Raw genomic sequence first — 15075 nt, forward strand, 5'->3', positions numbered from 1 at the left:
CTAATTTAAAAACTCCAGTTTGTGGTTTCAAAGTGGAAGCTCTGAACTCTCCTTGGAGTGATTTTTGCACTACATTTAGATTTTATTAAAACATAAAATTGTGTGTCAATATAATTACCACATAGTAAAGTATTTTTTACATAGCGTTTATGCTCTATTTGACTGCTTTTCTTGTTCACTCATCTCTGCTGTGTAGGAAATATTTCTGGAAGAACATTTGTTATAGAGGTGAAAAGGGGGAAAGTAGAAAACCTCCCTTATGAAGTGCAAACATTCTCTGGATTTATATCAGCCCTGGATTTCTGTTTAAGCATGGCAGGGCAGTGGCAGGGGGGAGCTCTTGATTTGATGACTTGATGGACTTTTACTATGACAAGGTGGAATTAAATGCATATTGGATTTCCCATGAAAATCTCTTTTGAAAAGTAATAGTAGAATGTTACCAAATAATTAGCTCCCTGAAATGTGAATGATCAGCCCATAGGCAGTGTGGGCTGCCTGACAAATCTCACAGCCCTACAGAGCTGACTTTTTAAAGCAGTGAAATGAAGACATGAAAAAACTCTGTCCCCTTTTGCTGCACTGACAAATGAGCAACATGCTTGGAGTCTAAGAGGTAGGGGATAAAGGCCACTGTTCAGTCCATAGCTTGGTAGAATGCTGAGCTGTGTCTGCCAAACATAAAGGTGGGAAGAAGAGATACCAAGACACTCAGCTCTCCCTAGACCCCAATATACACTGCTTCACCAATACTTGCCTTGGGTCCCTCAGGACTTACTGTTTCATTGACTTCTGTTTATGTCAGTCACTTCAAGCAACTCCAAACAGATAGGTCGTGCCTCATCCGTTTTATTCGAATCCCCATAGAACTCTGCACATTTCCTCTTTCTGTCTCAGTTGTCATCCTTCCCTACTGTTTAAAATCCTTTTACTAGGGCCTTTGGAATTCATAATCTGTCATTAGCAAAATTGCCATATACTCATTCTTCTTTCTGAACATTCTTCCAACTTTTTACTACAGTAGAAACATGAATCCCCTCTAAGGCAACTTTATGCCTCTCAAGGGGTGGCCCTCTTAAGATATTGTAAAGAAGAGGGCAATCCATCTCAGTTGTGTCTCTCTCCTCCCCACCTCCCCCTCAAATGTCTCTAATGCAAGCATGCAGGTATTTTTCCCACTTAAAAACAAATCAAAACAAAATTGTCTCAAAATTTTCTCTCCTTCCAGCCTTCACCCAGTCTCTAGTCTTTATGTTTCTTTTATAGCAAAACTTCTCAAGAGTTATTTGTACCTTATTTGCTATCTCCAATTATTCTCTTTCTATTCACTCTTTTTTTTTTTTTTTTAAATTATTTATTTATTTATTTATGGCTGTGTTGGGTCTTCGTTTCTGTGCGAGGGCTTTCTCCAGTTGCGGCGAGCGGGGACCACTCTTCATCGCAGTGCGTGGGCCTCTCACTATCGCGGCCTCTCTTGTTGCGGAGCACAGGCTCCAGACGCGCAGGCTCAGTAGTTGTGGCGCATGGGCTTAGTTGCTCCGCGGCATGTGGGATCTTCCCAGACCAGGACTCGAACCCGTGTCCCCTGCATTGGCAGGCGGATTCTTAACCACTGCACCAGCAGGGAAGCCCCTCTATTCACTCTTGAACCCGCTCCAATCAAGCTCTTACCTCCAGCATTCCACCATAACTGCTCCTGTCAAGATCACCAATGGTCTCTATTGCTAAAATAGAGACCATTGTTCTCTGTTCCTTAGCTTGTTTGTTCTAACATCATGCTTTGACACAGTTGATCATGCTCTGCTCTTTGAAATACTTTTCAAAACTTCTGTTTTTCTCCTTTCTGATTATGCCTTATCAGTCTCCATTGCTAGTTTCTTTTCATCTTCCAGGTGCACCACAGTTCTACTAACTCCCATTTTTTTTTAACTCCATAGTGATCTTATCTAGTCTCATCGTTTTTAAAACCTTCTGTATGCTGATGATGCTAATATTTTCAGCCATGAACTTCCTCCCTAGACTCCAAATTCACATGTCCTATGACCTATTAAACCTTTCTATTTAGATGGGATTCTTAACCTTAATTTCCCCCACCTACTTCTTCAGTATTCCTTACTCAGTGAATGACAATTTCTGTATCCAAAATTTGGGGGTCATCCTGGATTTCTTTCTTTTTTCCCTGCACTACTCCAACTCATAAGCAAATTATGACATCTCTGACTTCAAGTGTTTTGATTTCTCCACTTCCCTTTGCAGCAAAACTTCTTAAGAGAGTTGTCTGCATTAACTTTTCTCCATTTTCTCTTGAACCAATTCTTGTGAGACTTTAGTTCTTACTATTTTACTAAAACTTCTAGTGTCAAGATTACGAATGACCTCTATGTTGCTTAAATCAATGATCAATTCTCATTCCTCATCATACTTTCCAAGTCAGCAGCATTTGACCCAGTTGATTACTCTTTCTCTTCCTTGATAGATTTTACTCTTTTGTCTGTCAGGATATCACATTCTTTTTTTTTTTTTTAACAGATGGTTGCTTCCCCTCTGTATCCTTTGGATGGCTCCTCTTTTCCACAACTTCTTTCTATTGGTTACTTGAGGGCTCAGTTTTCATACTCCTTTCTTCTTTATTTTATGCTTATATCCTTGGAGATGTCATGCAGTCTTATGGTATTAAATGAAATTTATATGCCAATAATTTCCTAATTTATATCTTTATTCTAAACCTCACTCTTAAACTCCAGCCTCGTATATCTAATTGCCGTCTGATCTCTTTAAAGGCGTCTCCTCCAAATACAGTCATACAGCGGTTAGGATTTCAACATATTAATTTTGGGGAGACACAATTCAGTCCATAGTAGGCAGGTTGTGATTTTTTAAATTTTTTAAAATTTATTTTATTTTTTTTGGAAATTCACTTGATGTACAATACTATGTTAGTTTCAGGTGCACTACATAATGATTTGACTTTTGCATACATTATGAAATGAATGCCACAGTATGTCTAGTAACCATCTGTCCCCAAACAAATATATTACAATATTACTGACCATATTCTTAGGCTGTGTATTACAGGCCTGTAACTTATTTATTTATAACTGGAGGTTTGTACCTCTTAATTTCCTTCACCTATTTCACATCCCCCAACACCAACTTTCTGGCAACATCTGTCCTCTGTATCTAAGAGTCTGTTTCCATTTTGTTTTCTTTCTTTTTTTGTTTTTTGAATTCCATATGTGAGATCATGTGGTATTTGTTTTTCTCTGATTATTTCATTAGAATAAGACCCTCTAAATCCATACACATTATGTCAAATGGCAAGATTTCATTATTATCATAGCTGAGTAATATTCCATTGTTTATATATTTACCACATATATTTTTTTTTTATTCCTTTTATTTCTTTTTCTTCTCTGATTGCCGTGGCTAGGACCTCCAGAACTATGTTGAATAATAGTGGTGAGAGTGGACATCCTTGTCTCGTTCCTGATCTTAGAGGAAATGCTTTCAGTTTTTCACCATTGAGAATGATGTTTGCCGTGGGTTTGTCATATATGGCTTTTATTATGTTCAGGTAGGTTCCCTCTATGCCCACTTTCTGGAGAGTTTTTATCATAAATTGGTGTTGAATTTTGTCAAGAGCTTTTTCTGCATCTATTGAGATGATCATATGGTTTTTATTCTTCGATTTGTTAATATGGTGTATCACATTGATTGATTTGCGTATATTGAAGAATCCTTGCATCCCTGGGATAAATCCCACTTGATCGTGTTGTATGATCCTTTTAATGTGTTGTTGGATTATGTTTGCTAGTATTTTGTTGAGGATTTTGCATCTATATTCATCAGTGATATTGGTCTGTAATTTTCTTTTTTTGTAGTGTCTTTGTCTGGTTTTGGTATCAGGGAGATGGTGGTCTCAGAGAATGAGTTTGGGAGTGTTCCTTCCTCTGCAATTTTTTGGAAGAGTTTGAGAAGGATAGGTGTTAGCTCTTCTCTAAATGTTTGATAGAATTCACCTGTGAAGCCATCTGGTCCCAGACTTTTGTTTGTTGGAAGATTTTTAATCACAGTTTCAATTTCATTACTTGTGATTGGTCTGTTCATATTTTCTGTTTCTTCCTGGTTCGGTCTTGGAAGGTTATACCTTTCTAAAAATTTGTCCATTTCTTCCAGGTTGTCCATTTTATTGGCATAAAGTTGCTTGTAGTAGTCTCTTACGATGCTTTGTATTTCTGCGGTGTCTGTTGTAACGTCTTTTTCATTTCTGATTTTATTGATTTGAGTCCTCTCCCTCTTTTTCTTGATGAGTCTGGCTAATGGCTTATCAATTTTCTTTATCTTCTCAAAGAACCAACTTTTAGTTTTATTGATCTTTGCTATTGTTTTCTTTGTTTCTATTTCATTCATTTCTGCTCTGATCTTTATGATTTCTTTCCTTCTGCTAACTTTGGGTTTTGTTTGTTCTTCTTTCTCTAGTTTCTTTAGGTGTAAGGTTAGATTGTTTACTTGAGATTTTTCTTGTTTCTTGAGATAGGCTTGTATAGCTATAAACGTCCCTCTTAGAACTGCTTTTGCTGCATCCCATAGGTTTTGGGTCATCGTGTTTTCATTGTCATTTGTCTCTAGGTATTTTTTGATTTCCTCTTTGATTTCTTCAGTAATCTCTTGGTTATTTAGTAACGTATTGTTTAGCCTCCATGTGTTTGTCTTTTTTACGTTTTTTTCCCTGTAATTCATTTCTAATCTCATAGCGTTGTGGTCAGAAAAGATGCTTGATATGATTTCAATTTTCTTAAATTTACTGAGGCTTGATTTGTGACCCAAGATGTGATCTATCCTGGAGAATGTTCCGTGCGCACTTGAGAAGAACGTGCAATCTGCTGTTTTTGGATGGAATGTCCTATATATATCAATTAAATCTAACTGGTCTATTGTGTCATTTAAAGCTTCTGTTTCCTTATTTATTTTCATTTTAGATGATCTGTCCATTGGTGTAAGTGAGGTGTTAAAGTGCCCCACTATTATTGTGTTACTGTCAATTTCCTCTTTTATAGCTGTTAGCAGTTGCCTTATGTATTGAGGTGCTCCTATGTTGGGTGCATATATATTTATAATTGTTATATCTTCTTCTTGGATTGATCCCTTGATCATTATGTAGTGTCCTTCCTTGTCTCTTGTAACATTCTTTATTTTAAAGTCTATTTTATCTGATATGAGTATAGCTACTCCAGCTTTCTTTTGATTTCCATTTGCATGGAATATCATTTTCCATCCCCTCACTTTCAGTCTGTGTGTGTCCCTAGGTCTAAAGTGGGTCTCTTGTAGACAGCATATATATGGATCTTGTTTTTGTATACATTCAGCCAGTCTATGTCTTTTGGTTGGGGCATTTAATCCATTCACGTTTAAGGTAATTATCGATATGTATGTTCCTATGACCATTTTCTTAATTGTTTTGGGTTTGTTTATGTAGGTCCTTTTCTTCTCTTGTGTTTCCCACTTAGAGAAGTTCCTTTAGCATTTGTTGTAGAGCTGGTTTGGTGGTGCTGAATTCTCTTAGCCTTTGCTTGTCTGTAAAGCTTTTGATTTCTCCATCAAATCTGAATGAGATCCTTGCCGGGTAGAGTAATCTTCGTTGTAGGTTCTTCCCTTTCATCACTTTAAGTATATCATGCCACTCCCTTCTGGCTTGTAGACTTTCTGCTGAGAAATCAGATGTTAACCTTATGGGAGTTCCCTTGTATGTTATCTGTCATTTTTCCCTTGCTGCTTTCAATAATTTTTCTTTGTCTTTAATTTTTGCCACTTTGATTACTACGTGTCCCGGCGTGTTTCTCCTTGGGTTTATCCTGTATGGGACTCTCTGCGCTTCTTGGACTTGGGTGGCTATTCCCTTTCCCATGTTAGGGAAGTTTTCAACTATGATCTCTTCAAATATTTTCTCTGGTCCTTTCTCTCTCTCTTCTCCTTCTGGGACCCCTATAATGCGAATGTTGTTGCATTTAATGTTGTCCCAGAGGTCTCTTAGGCTGTCTTCATTTCTTTTCATTCTTTTTTCTTTATTCTGTTCCACAGCAGTGAATTCCACCATTCTGTCTTCCAGGTCACTTATCCGTTCTTCTGCCTCAGTTATTCTGCTATTGATTCCTTGTAGTGTAGTTTTCATTTCAGTTATTGTATTGGTCATCTCTGTTTGTTTGTTCTTTAATTCTTCTAGGTCTTTGTTAATCATTTCTTGCATCTTCTCAATCTTTGCCTCCATTCTTATTCCGAGGTCCTGGATCATCTTCACTATTATTATTCTGAATTCTTTTTCTGGAAGGTTGCCTATCTCCACTTCATTTAGTTGTTTTTCTGGGGTTTTTTCTTGTTCCTTCATCTGGTACATAGCCCTCTGCCTTTTCATCTTGTCTATCTTTCTGTAACTGTGGTTTTTGTTCCACAGGCTGCAGGATTGTAGTTTTTCTTGCTTCTGCTGTCTGCCCTCTGGTGGTTGAGGCTATCTAAGAAGCTTGATGGGAGGCTCTGGTGGTGGGTAGAGGTGACTGTTGCTGTGCATACCACGTATTCTTTATCTATCTAGCAATGGACACTTAGGTGGCTTCCATATCCTGGCTATTATAAATAATGCTGCAATGAACATTGGAGTGCATACATCTTTTTGAACTAGTGTTTTTGTTTTATTTGAATAAATGCCCTGAAGTGGGATAGCTGGATTTTATAGTAATTCTATTTTTTTAAATTATGCAATCAAATTTTTAATAACAAAGATACTAGTTTTAACATGGCCAAATATACTTGGCTAAGTCCAGATTTTAAAAATCAAGAGCTTGGTCGATGACAAGAGCTTGTGGAGGGAGCATCAGTGTTCTGCTGCGTTCCTGCATCTGGCAATACAACAGCAAGCACCAGTTTTTAGTAATCCTATTTTTAATTTTTTTGAGGAAGCTATTACTGTTTTCCATAGTGGATATACCAACTTACATTCCTACTAAGAGTGCACAAGAGTTTCCTTTTCTCCATATGCTCACCAACATTTGTTATTTGTTGCTTTTTTGCTAAGAACCATTTTCACAGGTGTGAGGTAATATCCCCTTGTAGGTTTGACTTGCATTTCTCTGATGCTTAGTGATGTTGAGTGCTTTTTCATGTGTCTGTTGGCCATCTCTATGTCTTCTTTGGAAAAATGTCTATTTAGGTCCTCTGCCAATTTTTTAATCAGGTTGCTTGATTTTTTTATTTGATGTTGATTTGTATGAGTTCTTTGTATATTTTGGATATTAACCCCTTATTAGATGTATGATTTGCAAATATCTTCAAATATTTCAGTAGGCTACTTTTTTGTTTTGTTGATAGTTTCCTTTGCTATGCTAAAATTTTTTAGTTTGATTTAGTCCCATTTGTTTATTTTTGCTTTTAGTGCCCTCATCTGAGGAGACAGATCCAAAATAAATATTGTTAAGACTGATGTTGAACAGTGTACTGTTTTCTTCTAGGAATTTTATGGTTTCAGGTCTTACATTTCAGTCTTTAATACATTTTGAGTTTATTTTTGTATATGGTGTGAGAAGGTAGTCCAGTTTGATTCTTTTGCATGTAGCTATCCAGTTTTCCCAGCATTATTTACTGCAAAATCTGTCTTCTCCCCATTTTATATTCTTGCATCTTTTGCCATAGATTAATTGACCATAGGTGTGTGGGTTTATTTCTGGGCTCTCATTTCCCATACTATTTTGATTACTGTAGCTTTGTAGTACAGTTTGAAATGAAGGAGCATGATACCTCCAGATTTTTGTTTCTTTCTTGATTGTTTTGGCTTTTTGGGGTGTTTTGTGTTTCCATACAAATTTTAGAATTATTTGTTCTAGTTCTGTGAAAATTGCCATTGGTATTTTGATAGAGATTGCATTGAATCTTTAGATTGCCTTAGGTGGTTTGGTCATTTTAACAATATTAATTCTTTCATTATATCATTTTCTATGTATAGTATTATGTCATCTGAAAACAGTGAGTTTTACTTCTCCTTTCCAATTTGGATTCCTTCTATGTATTTTTTCTTGTCTGATTGTTATGGCTAGGACTTCCATAAAGGTAGTAAAAGTGGGCATACTTGTTTTGTTCCTGATCTTAGAGGAAATGCTTTCAACTTTTCACCATTCAATATGATGTTAGTTATGGGCTTATCATCTATGGCCTTTACTATGTTGAGGTGTATTTCCTTTATATCCACTTTGTTGAGAATTTTTATGATAAATGGATGTCGAATTTTTTCAAAAGCTTTTCTGTATCTATTTTGATAAGTATATGATTTTTATTCTTGAATTTTTTAATGTGGTATATCACACTGATTGATTTAGGAATATTGAGTCATCTTTGCATCCCTGGTATAAATCCCACTTAACCTTGCTGTATGATCTTTTCTATGCATTGTTGAATTCAGTTTGTTAACATTTTGTTGAGGATTTTTGAATCCATGTTCATCAGTGATATTGGCATATATTTTTCTTTTTTGTGTAGTCTTTATCTAGTTTTGTTATCAGGGTGATGCTGGCCTCATAGAAAGAGTTTAGAAATGTTCCTTCCTCTTCAATTTTTTTGGATAGTTTGAGAAGAATAGGTACTAACTCTTCTTTAAATGTTTAGTAGAAATACCCTTTGAAGTCATCTGGTCCTGTACTTCTTTTTGTTGGCTTTTATTTTTTTATTACTGATTCATTTTTAATACTAGTAACTGATCTGTTTTATTTTCCATTTCTTTCTGATTCAGTCTTGGGAGATTATAAGTTTCTAGAAATTTATCTATTTCTTCTAGGCTGTCAATTTATTGGCAAATAATTTTTTGTAGTAATCTCTTATGATTCTTTAAGAGATTACTATTATTATTATTTATGTGATGGTTGTAACTTCTCTTTCATTCTTGATTTTATTGATTTGGGCTCTCTCTTTTTCTTGATGAGTCTGACTAAAGGTTTATCAATTTTGTTTATACTTTCAAAGAAACAGCACCTAGTTTTATTGGTTTTTGTTTCCTATTGTTTTATTTAGTCTCTATTTCACTTATTTCTGCTCTAAAATTTATTATTTTGTATCTTCCACTAACTTTGGGTTTTATTTGTTCCTTTACTAGTTCCTTTAGGGGTAGGGTTAGGTTGTTTACTTGAGATTTTTCTAGTTTCCTGAGGTAGACTTGTATTTCTAAAACTTCACTCTTAGAGCTGCTTTTGCAGCATCCCATAGATTTTAGGATGTTGTTTTAATTTTCATATGTCACCAGGAATTTTTTGATTCCCTCTTTGATTTCTTCAGTGACCCATTGGTTGTTTTTTTTTCTTTTACGGAGTCTTTCATTTCTTAATGTTAGTTGTTATTCTTTTTTCCAAATAATATACCTTAGCAGAACAATGCTTTCTTTATTTTTTTAAATTTATTTTATTTATTTATTTATTTTGGCTGCACAGCCTGCGGGATCTTAGTTCCCCAACCAGGGATTGAACCCACACCCCCTGCAGTGGAAGCACAGAGTCTTAACCACTGGGCCACCAGAGAAATCCCCCACCATTGGTTGTTTAGTAGTATATTGTTTAGCATCCATGTGGTTTTTTTTTTTTTTGGTAGTTTTTCTCCTTGTAGTTGATTTCTAGTCTTAAATCATTGTATTTGCAAAAGTGCTCAGTATGATTTCATTCTTCATAAATTTACTGAGTCTTGTTTTGTGGTCTAGCATGTGGTCTATCCTGGATAATATTTCATGTGCACTTGAGAAGACTGTGTATTCTGCTGTTTTTGGATGGAATGTTCTGTAGATATCTGTTAATCTATCTGGTCTAATGTGTCATTTTAGGGCAGTGTTTCCTTATTGATTTTTCTGCTTGGATGATCTGTTCTTTGAGGTAAGCAAGATCTTAAATTCTCCACTATTATTGTGTTACTGCCATTTTTTTCTTTATGTTTGTTAATATATGCTTTATGTATATAAGTGTTCCTATGTTGGGTGCATATATATTTACAATTGTTATATTTTCTTTTCGGATTGATCTCTTTAGCATTATGTAATATCTTTCTTTGTCTCTTGTTACAGTTTTTGTTTTAAAGTCTATATTGTCTAATATAAATATTGCTACTACAGTTTTCTCTTTGTTTCAATTTGCATGGAATATCTTTTTCCAACCCCTCACTTCCAATTTGTTTCCTTAGAGCTGATGTGAGTCTCTTGTCATCGCATATATGGCTCTTGTTTTTTCATCCATTCAGCCACTGTATTTCTTTTGATTGGAGCATTTAGTCTATTTAAATTTAAAGTAATTATTGATAAGTATGTACTTATTGCTATTTTGTTAACTGCTTTCTGGTAGTTTCTGCAGTTCATTTTTGTTCCCTTCTCCTTTTGCTCTCTTCCCTTGTGGTTTGATGACTATCTTTAGTTTTATGTTTGAATTCCTGTCTCTCTTTTGTGTGCACCTCATATCTCTTGTAAATTTTTGGTTTGTGGTTACCATGAGGCTCATATATAACTATAAAACTGTATATATACATATATATATGTATATATGTATATATATATACATATATATAATTATTTAAGTTGATGATCTCTTAAATTTGAATGCATTCTAATAACCCTGCATTTTTACTCCCCCCAAAGTTTAATGTTTTTTCACATCATTTTAAACCTTTTGCTTTGTGTATCCCTTAACAACTTATTGTGGATATAGATGATTCTACTACTTTTGTCTTTAACCTTCCTATTAGCTTTATAAATGGTTGATCTATCACTTTTATTGTATGTTTGATTTTATTGTATGTTTACATTTGCTTGTCTGTAAATCTCTTCACATCTGAGTGATAGCCTTTCTGGGTAGAGTATTCTTGTTTGTAGGTTTTTTTCCTTTCATCACTTTGAATATATCATGCCACTTCCTTCTGGCCTGCAATGTTTATGTTAAAAATTCAGCTGCTTTTTCTTATGGAAGTTCTCTTGTAACTTGTTTTTCTCTTGCTGATTTTAAAAAATATCTTTTTATCTTTGATGTTGACATGTAATTATGATATGTCTTGGTGTGGGCTTCTATGGGTTGATCTTGTTTGGGATACTGTGTGCTTACAGGAACCTGATGTTTGTTTCCATTATGAGGTTAGGGAAGTTTTCAGCTATTATTTCTTCAAATGATTTCTCTGACCCTTCTTCTTCTGGGACCTCTATAACATAAATGCTAGTACATTAGATGTTTTCCCAGAGGTCTCTTAAACTGTCCTATTTAAAAAATTTTTTTTCTTCTTTTTTCAACTTGGGTGATTTTCACTACTGTGTCTTCAGTTTGATGATCTGTTCCTCTGTATTATGTAATATAGTATTGATTTCTTCTAGTCTACTTATTTCAGTTATTGTATTTTTCAACTCTGTTTGGGTCCTCTTTATATTTTCTAACTCTTAAAATTATCACCACATTCATCTATGTTCTCCTGAGTGTAGTGAGCATCTTTATGAACATTATTTGAATTTCTTACCAGGTAGATTGCTTATCTCCACTTTGTTTAGTTCTTTTTCTGAGGTTTTATGAGATTTTTTCTTTTTCCTTTGTATCATATTCCTCTGTCTCCTCATCTTGCCTAATTCTTTGTTTATTTCTATGTGTTGGATAAGTCAGTTATACTTCCCCATCATTGAGAAGTGGCCTCATGTAGGAGACGTCTAATAGGGCCCAACAGCACACTCCCTTCTAGTCACTAGAGCTATATGCTCTAGGGTTCTCCCCTATTTGGGTTGCATGGACCCATCTATTGTAGTGAGGCTGACTACTGTGGGTGCTCTGGTGGGCTAGACTGGCCTCCATTCTGTTTGACTCTCAGGTACTGCCTCATGGCTACTGGCTTGCTAAGGGCAGGGCCAAGTTTTGAAATGGTTGGCTGCTTAGCCCGGGTGGGCCCTGAGCTGGTGTCAGCCTGCTGGTGGGCAGGAAGACCCGCAGCAATAATAGGTTAGAGAGAGGACTCCAAAATGACACTTGCCAGCATCAGTGTGCTTGTGGTAGAATGAGCTCCCCCAAATGGCTGTCACCAGTGTCTCTATCCCCAAGGGGAGCTCCACTGCCTCCTGCTTTTCTAGGAGGCTCTCCAAGATCAGCAAGTGGTCTGACCCAGATGCCTTTAAAATTATGGCCTCTACACTGGGACTTGAAGTGTGTGAGATTTTGTGCATGCCTTTTACGAGTGGAGTCCCTATTTCCTACAACCCTCCAACTCTCCTAAATGCAAGCCCCACTAGCCTTCAAAGACAGAAGTTCTAGAGACTCTTCTTCCTGTTGCAGGATGCCCAGGGTGGGGAGCACAATGTAAGGCTTGGAATCCTTGCTCCTTGGGGAGAACCTCTGAGATTGTGATTATCCTCCCATTTGTGGGTCACATACCTGGTGGTGTGGGTCTCAACTACACAGTGTCCCTGTCTCTCCTCTCCATCTCTTTTATGGTTTCTTCTTTATATCTTCAGTTGCAGAAAAATCTTTTCTCCTAGTCTTAAGGTCATTCTCATAGATAGTCACTCTGTAAATAGCTGTAGTTTTGGTGTGCCCATGGGAAGTGGTGAGTTAAGGATCTTTCTACTCAGCCATCTTCACCACACATCTCTTGAAATTTTAAACAGAGTGGTCAGTATGAGCCTCATTAGAAAGGTGCATTTGAGTGAACTTTTGAATGAAGTTTGGATTTAGCTATGCCAATATTTGGAGGAAAGCATCCCATGTAAAAGGAGTAACTAGTACAAAGGTATTAGATGCATTATAGGCAGGACATTAGAAGACCAGTGAGTCAAGAGCAGAGTGAGAATGGTAGAAGATGAGTTTGTAGAGGGATTGGAGGAACCAAGTCATATAGGATTTGGGATTTCATCCTGAGAGAAATGAAAAGACATTGGGGAATTGATATTGTGTTATCTTTTAGTATATTAAGCTATGTTGAAAATAGGAAGTAATTAAGGTTAAATGAAATCATAAGGGTGGGGCAATGATTTGATAAGAGTAGTGTCTTTATAAGAAGAGACACTGGAAAACTTGCTTCCTGTCTGTCTGCCATGTGAGTAAGCAGTGAGAGGGCTACTATCTGCAAGCCAGGGGGAGCATCCTTACCAGGAATCAAAAGGAACTGGCTGACACCTACATGCTCAGTCTCCAGAACTGTTAGAAAATTATTTTGTTGTTTTAGCCACCTAGGTAACGGTATTTGGTTATGACAGCCCAAGCAGACTAATATACTACCTCTTCCACAGTACTTCTGATCTTCCTTACAATATAATATTTCTTTATTTTTTTTCATTCATTAACTTCCAAGATACTATTTAACTTACATGTTTATTATGTTCTCTGTTATTGTTTGTCCTCACCCATGTGAATACCATCTCCACAACGGCATGAATGTTTTGTTTTGCTTTGTTCTCTCATACATCCTAAGTGCCTAGATCACTATCTGAAGGTTGCTTGTTACATTATTGTTGAATGAATGAAAGGGGAGTTCAAATTGCCAGGTGTGATCAACAGTTAATTTCTGTTTTAATCTTGATGTAATTATTTCTGATGCAATGCTAAAAAACAAAATTAATATAAAATTTATAACTATCCTTCCTCCCAAAGCTACATATATTTATATTCTCCTAGCCATAACTATAGGTTTTAAAGACTCCTACCCAGGGGGAGACATTCAAGATGGCAGAGGAGTAAGATGTGGAGATCACCTTCCTTCCCACAAATACATCAGAAATACATCTACATGTGGAACAACTCCTACAGAACACCTACTGAATGCTGGCAGAAGACCTCAGACTTCCCAAAAGGCTCAGGAGCAGCTGATTAAATCTCCACAATCAACGTGATGTACCCTGCATCTCTGGAATACCTGAATAGACAACGAATCATCCCAAAATTGAGGTGGTGAAATTTGGGAGCAACTGCAGACTTGAGATATATATTTTTTCTCTTTTTGTGAGTGCGTATGTGTATGCTTCTTTGTGTGATTGTGCCTGTATAGCTTTGTTTCACAATTTTTCATAGGGTTGTCTCTGTCCTTTTTTTTTTTTTTAGTATAGTTTTTAGCACTTGTTATCACTGGTGGATTAGTTTTTTGGTTTGGTTCCTCTCTTCTTTCTTTCTTTCTTTTTTAATAACTTTTCATTTTTTAAAACTTTAATAATTTAAAAAATTTTTATTTTAATAACTATTTTATTTTATTTTTTTCTATCTTTTTTATTTTAATCTCCCTTTTCCTTGAAGCCATGTGGCTGACAGTCTTGGCACTCCAGCCAGGTGTCAGACCTGTGCCTCAGAGGAGGGACAGCTGAGTTCAGAACATTGGCCCACCAGAGTCCTCCTGGCTCCATGTGATATCAAATGGTGAAAGCTCTCCCAGAGATCTCCATCACAATGCTAAGACCCAGCTCCACTCAATGACCAGCAAGCTACAGTGTTGGACAGCCTATGCCAAACAACTAGCAAGACAGGAACACAACCCCACCCATTAGTAGAGAGGCTGCCCAAAATCATAATAAGGCCACAGACATCCCAAAACACACCACTGGAAGTGGTCCTGCCCACCAGAAAGATAAGATCCAACCTCATCCACCAGAAAACAGGCACCAGTTCCCTCCACCAGGAGGCCTACACAACCCACTGAAGCAACCTTAGTTACTGGGGGCAGGCACCAAAAACAACGGGAACTATGAAGCTGCAGCCTGTGAAAAGGAGACCCCAAACACAGTAAGCTAAGCAAAATTAGAAGACAGAGAAACACACAGCAGATGAAGGAGCAAGGTAAAAACCCATCAGACCAAAAAAATGAAGAGGAAATAGGCAATCTACTTGAAAAAGAATTCAGAGTAATGATAGTAAAGATGATCCAAAATCTTGGAAATAGAATGGAGAAAACACAAAAACGTTTAACAAGGACCTAGAAGAACTAAAGAGCAAACAAACAATGATGAACAACAAAACAAATGAAATTAAAAATTCTCTAGAAGGAATCAATAGCAGAATAACGGAGGCAGAAGAACGGATAAGTGACCTGGAAGATAAAATACTGGAAATTACTACC

The 15075-nt window shown here is 36.4% G+C and overlaps 1 protein-coding gene across 2 annotated transcripts in view; it reads right to left on the reverse strand.

Annotated features, from left to right (window-relative positions):
• The window catches only part of CNTN5 (contactin 5), a 1402912-nt gene that overhangs the window by 81328 nt on the left and 1306509 nt on the right, over positions 1-15075 (reverse strand). The gene's annotated exons all lie outside the window — the stretch shown is intronic.

Source organism: Balaenoptera ricei, chromosome 8, assembly GCF_028023285.1.
Source record: "Balaenoptera ricei isolate mBalRic1 chromosome 8, mBalRic1.hap2, whole genome shotgun sequence".
In the NCBI taxonomy this organism is placed as follows: Eukaryota; Metazoa; Chordata; class Mammalia; order Artiodactyla; family Balaenopteridae; genus Balaenoptera; species Balaenoptera ricei.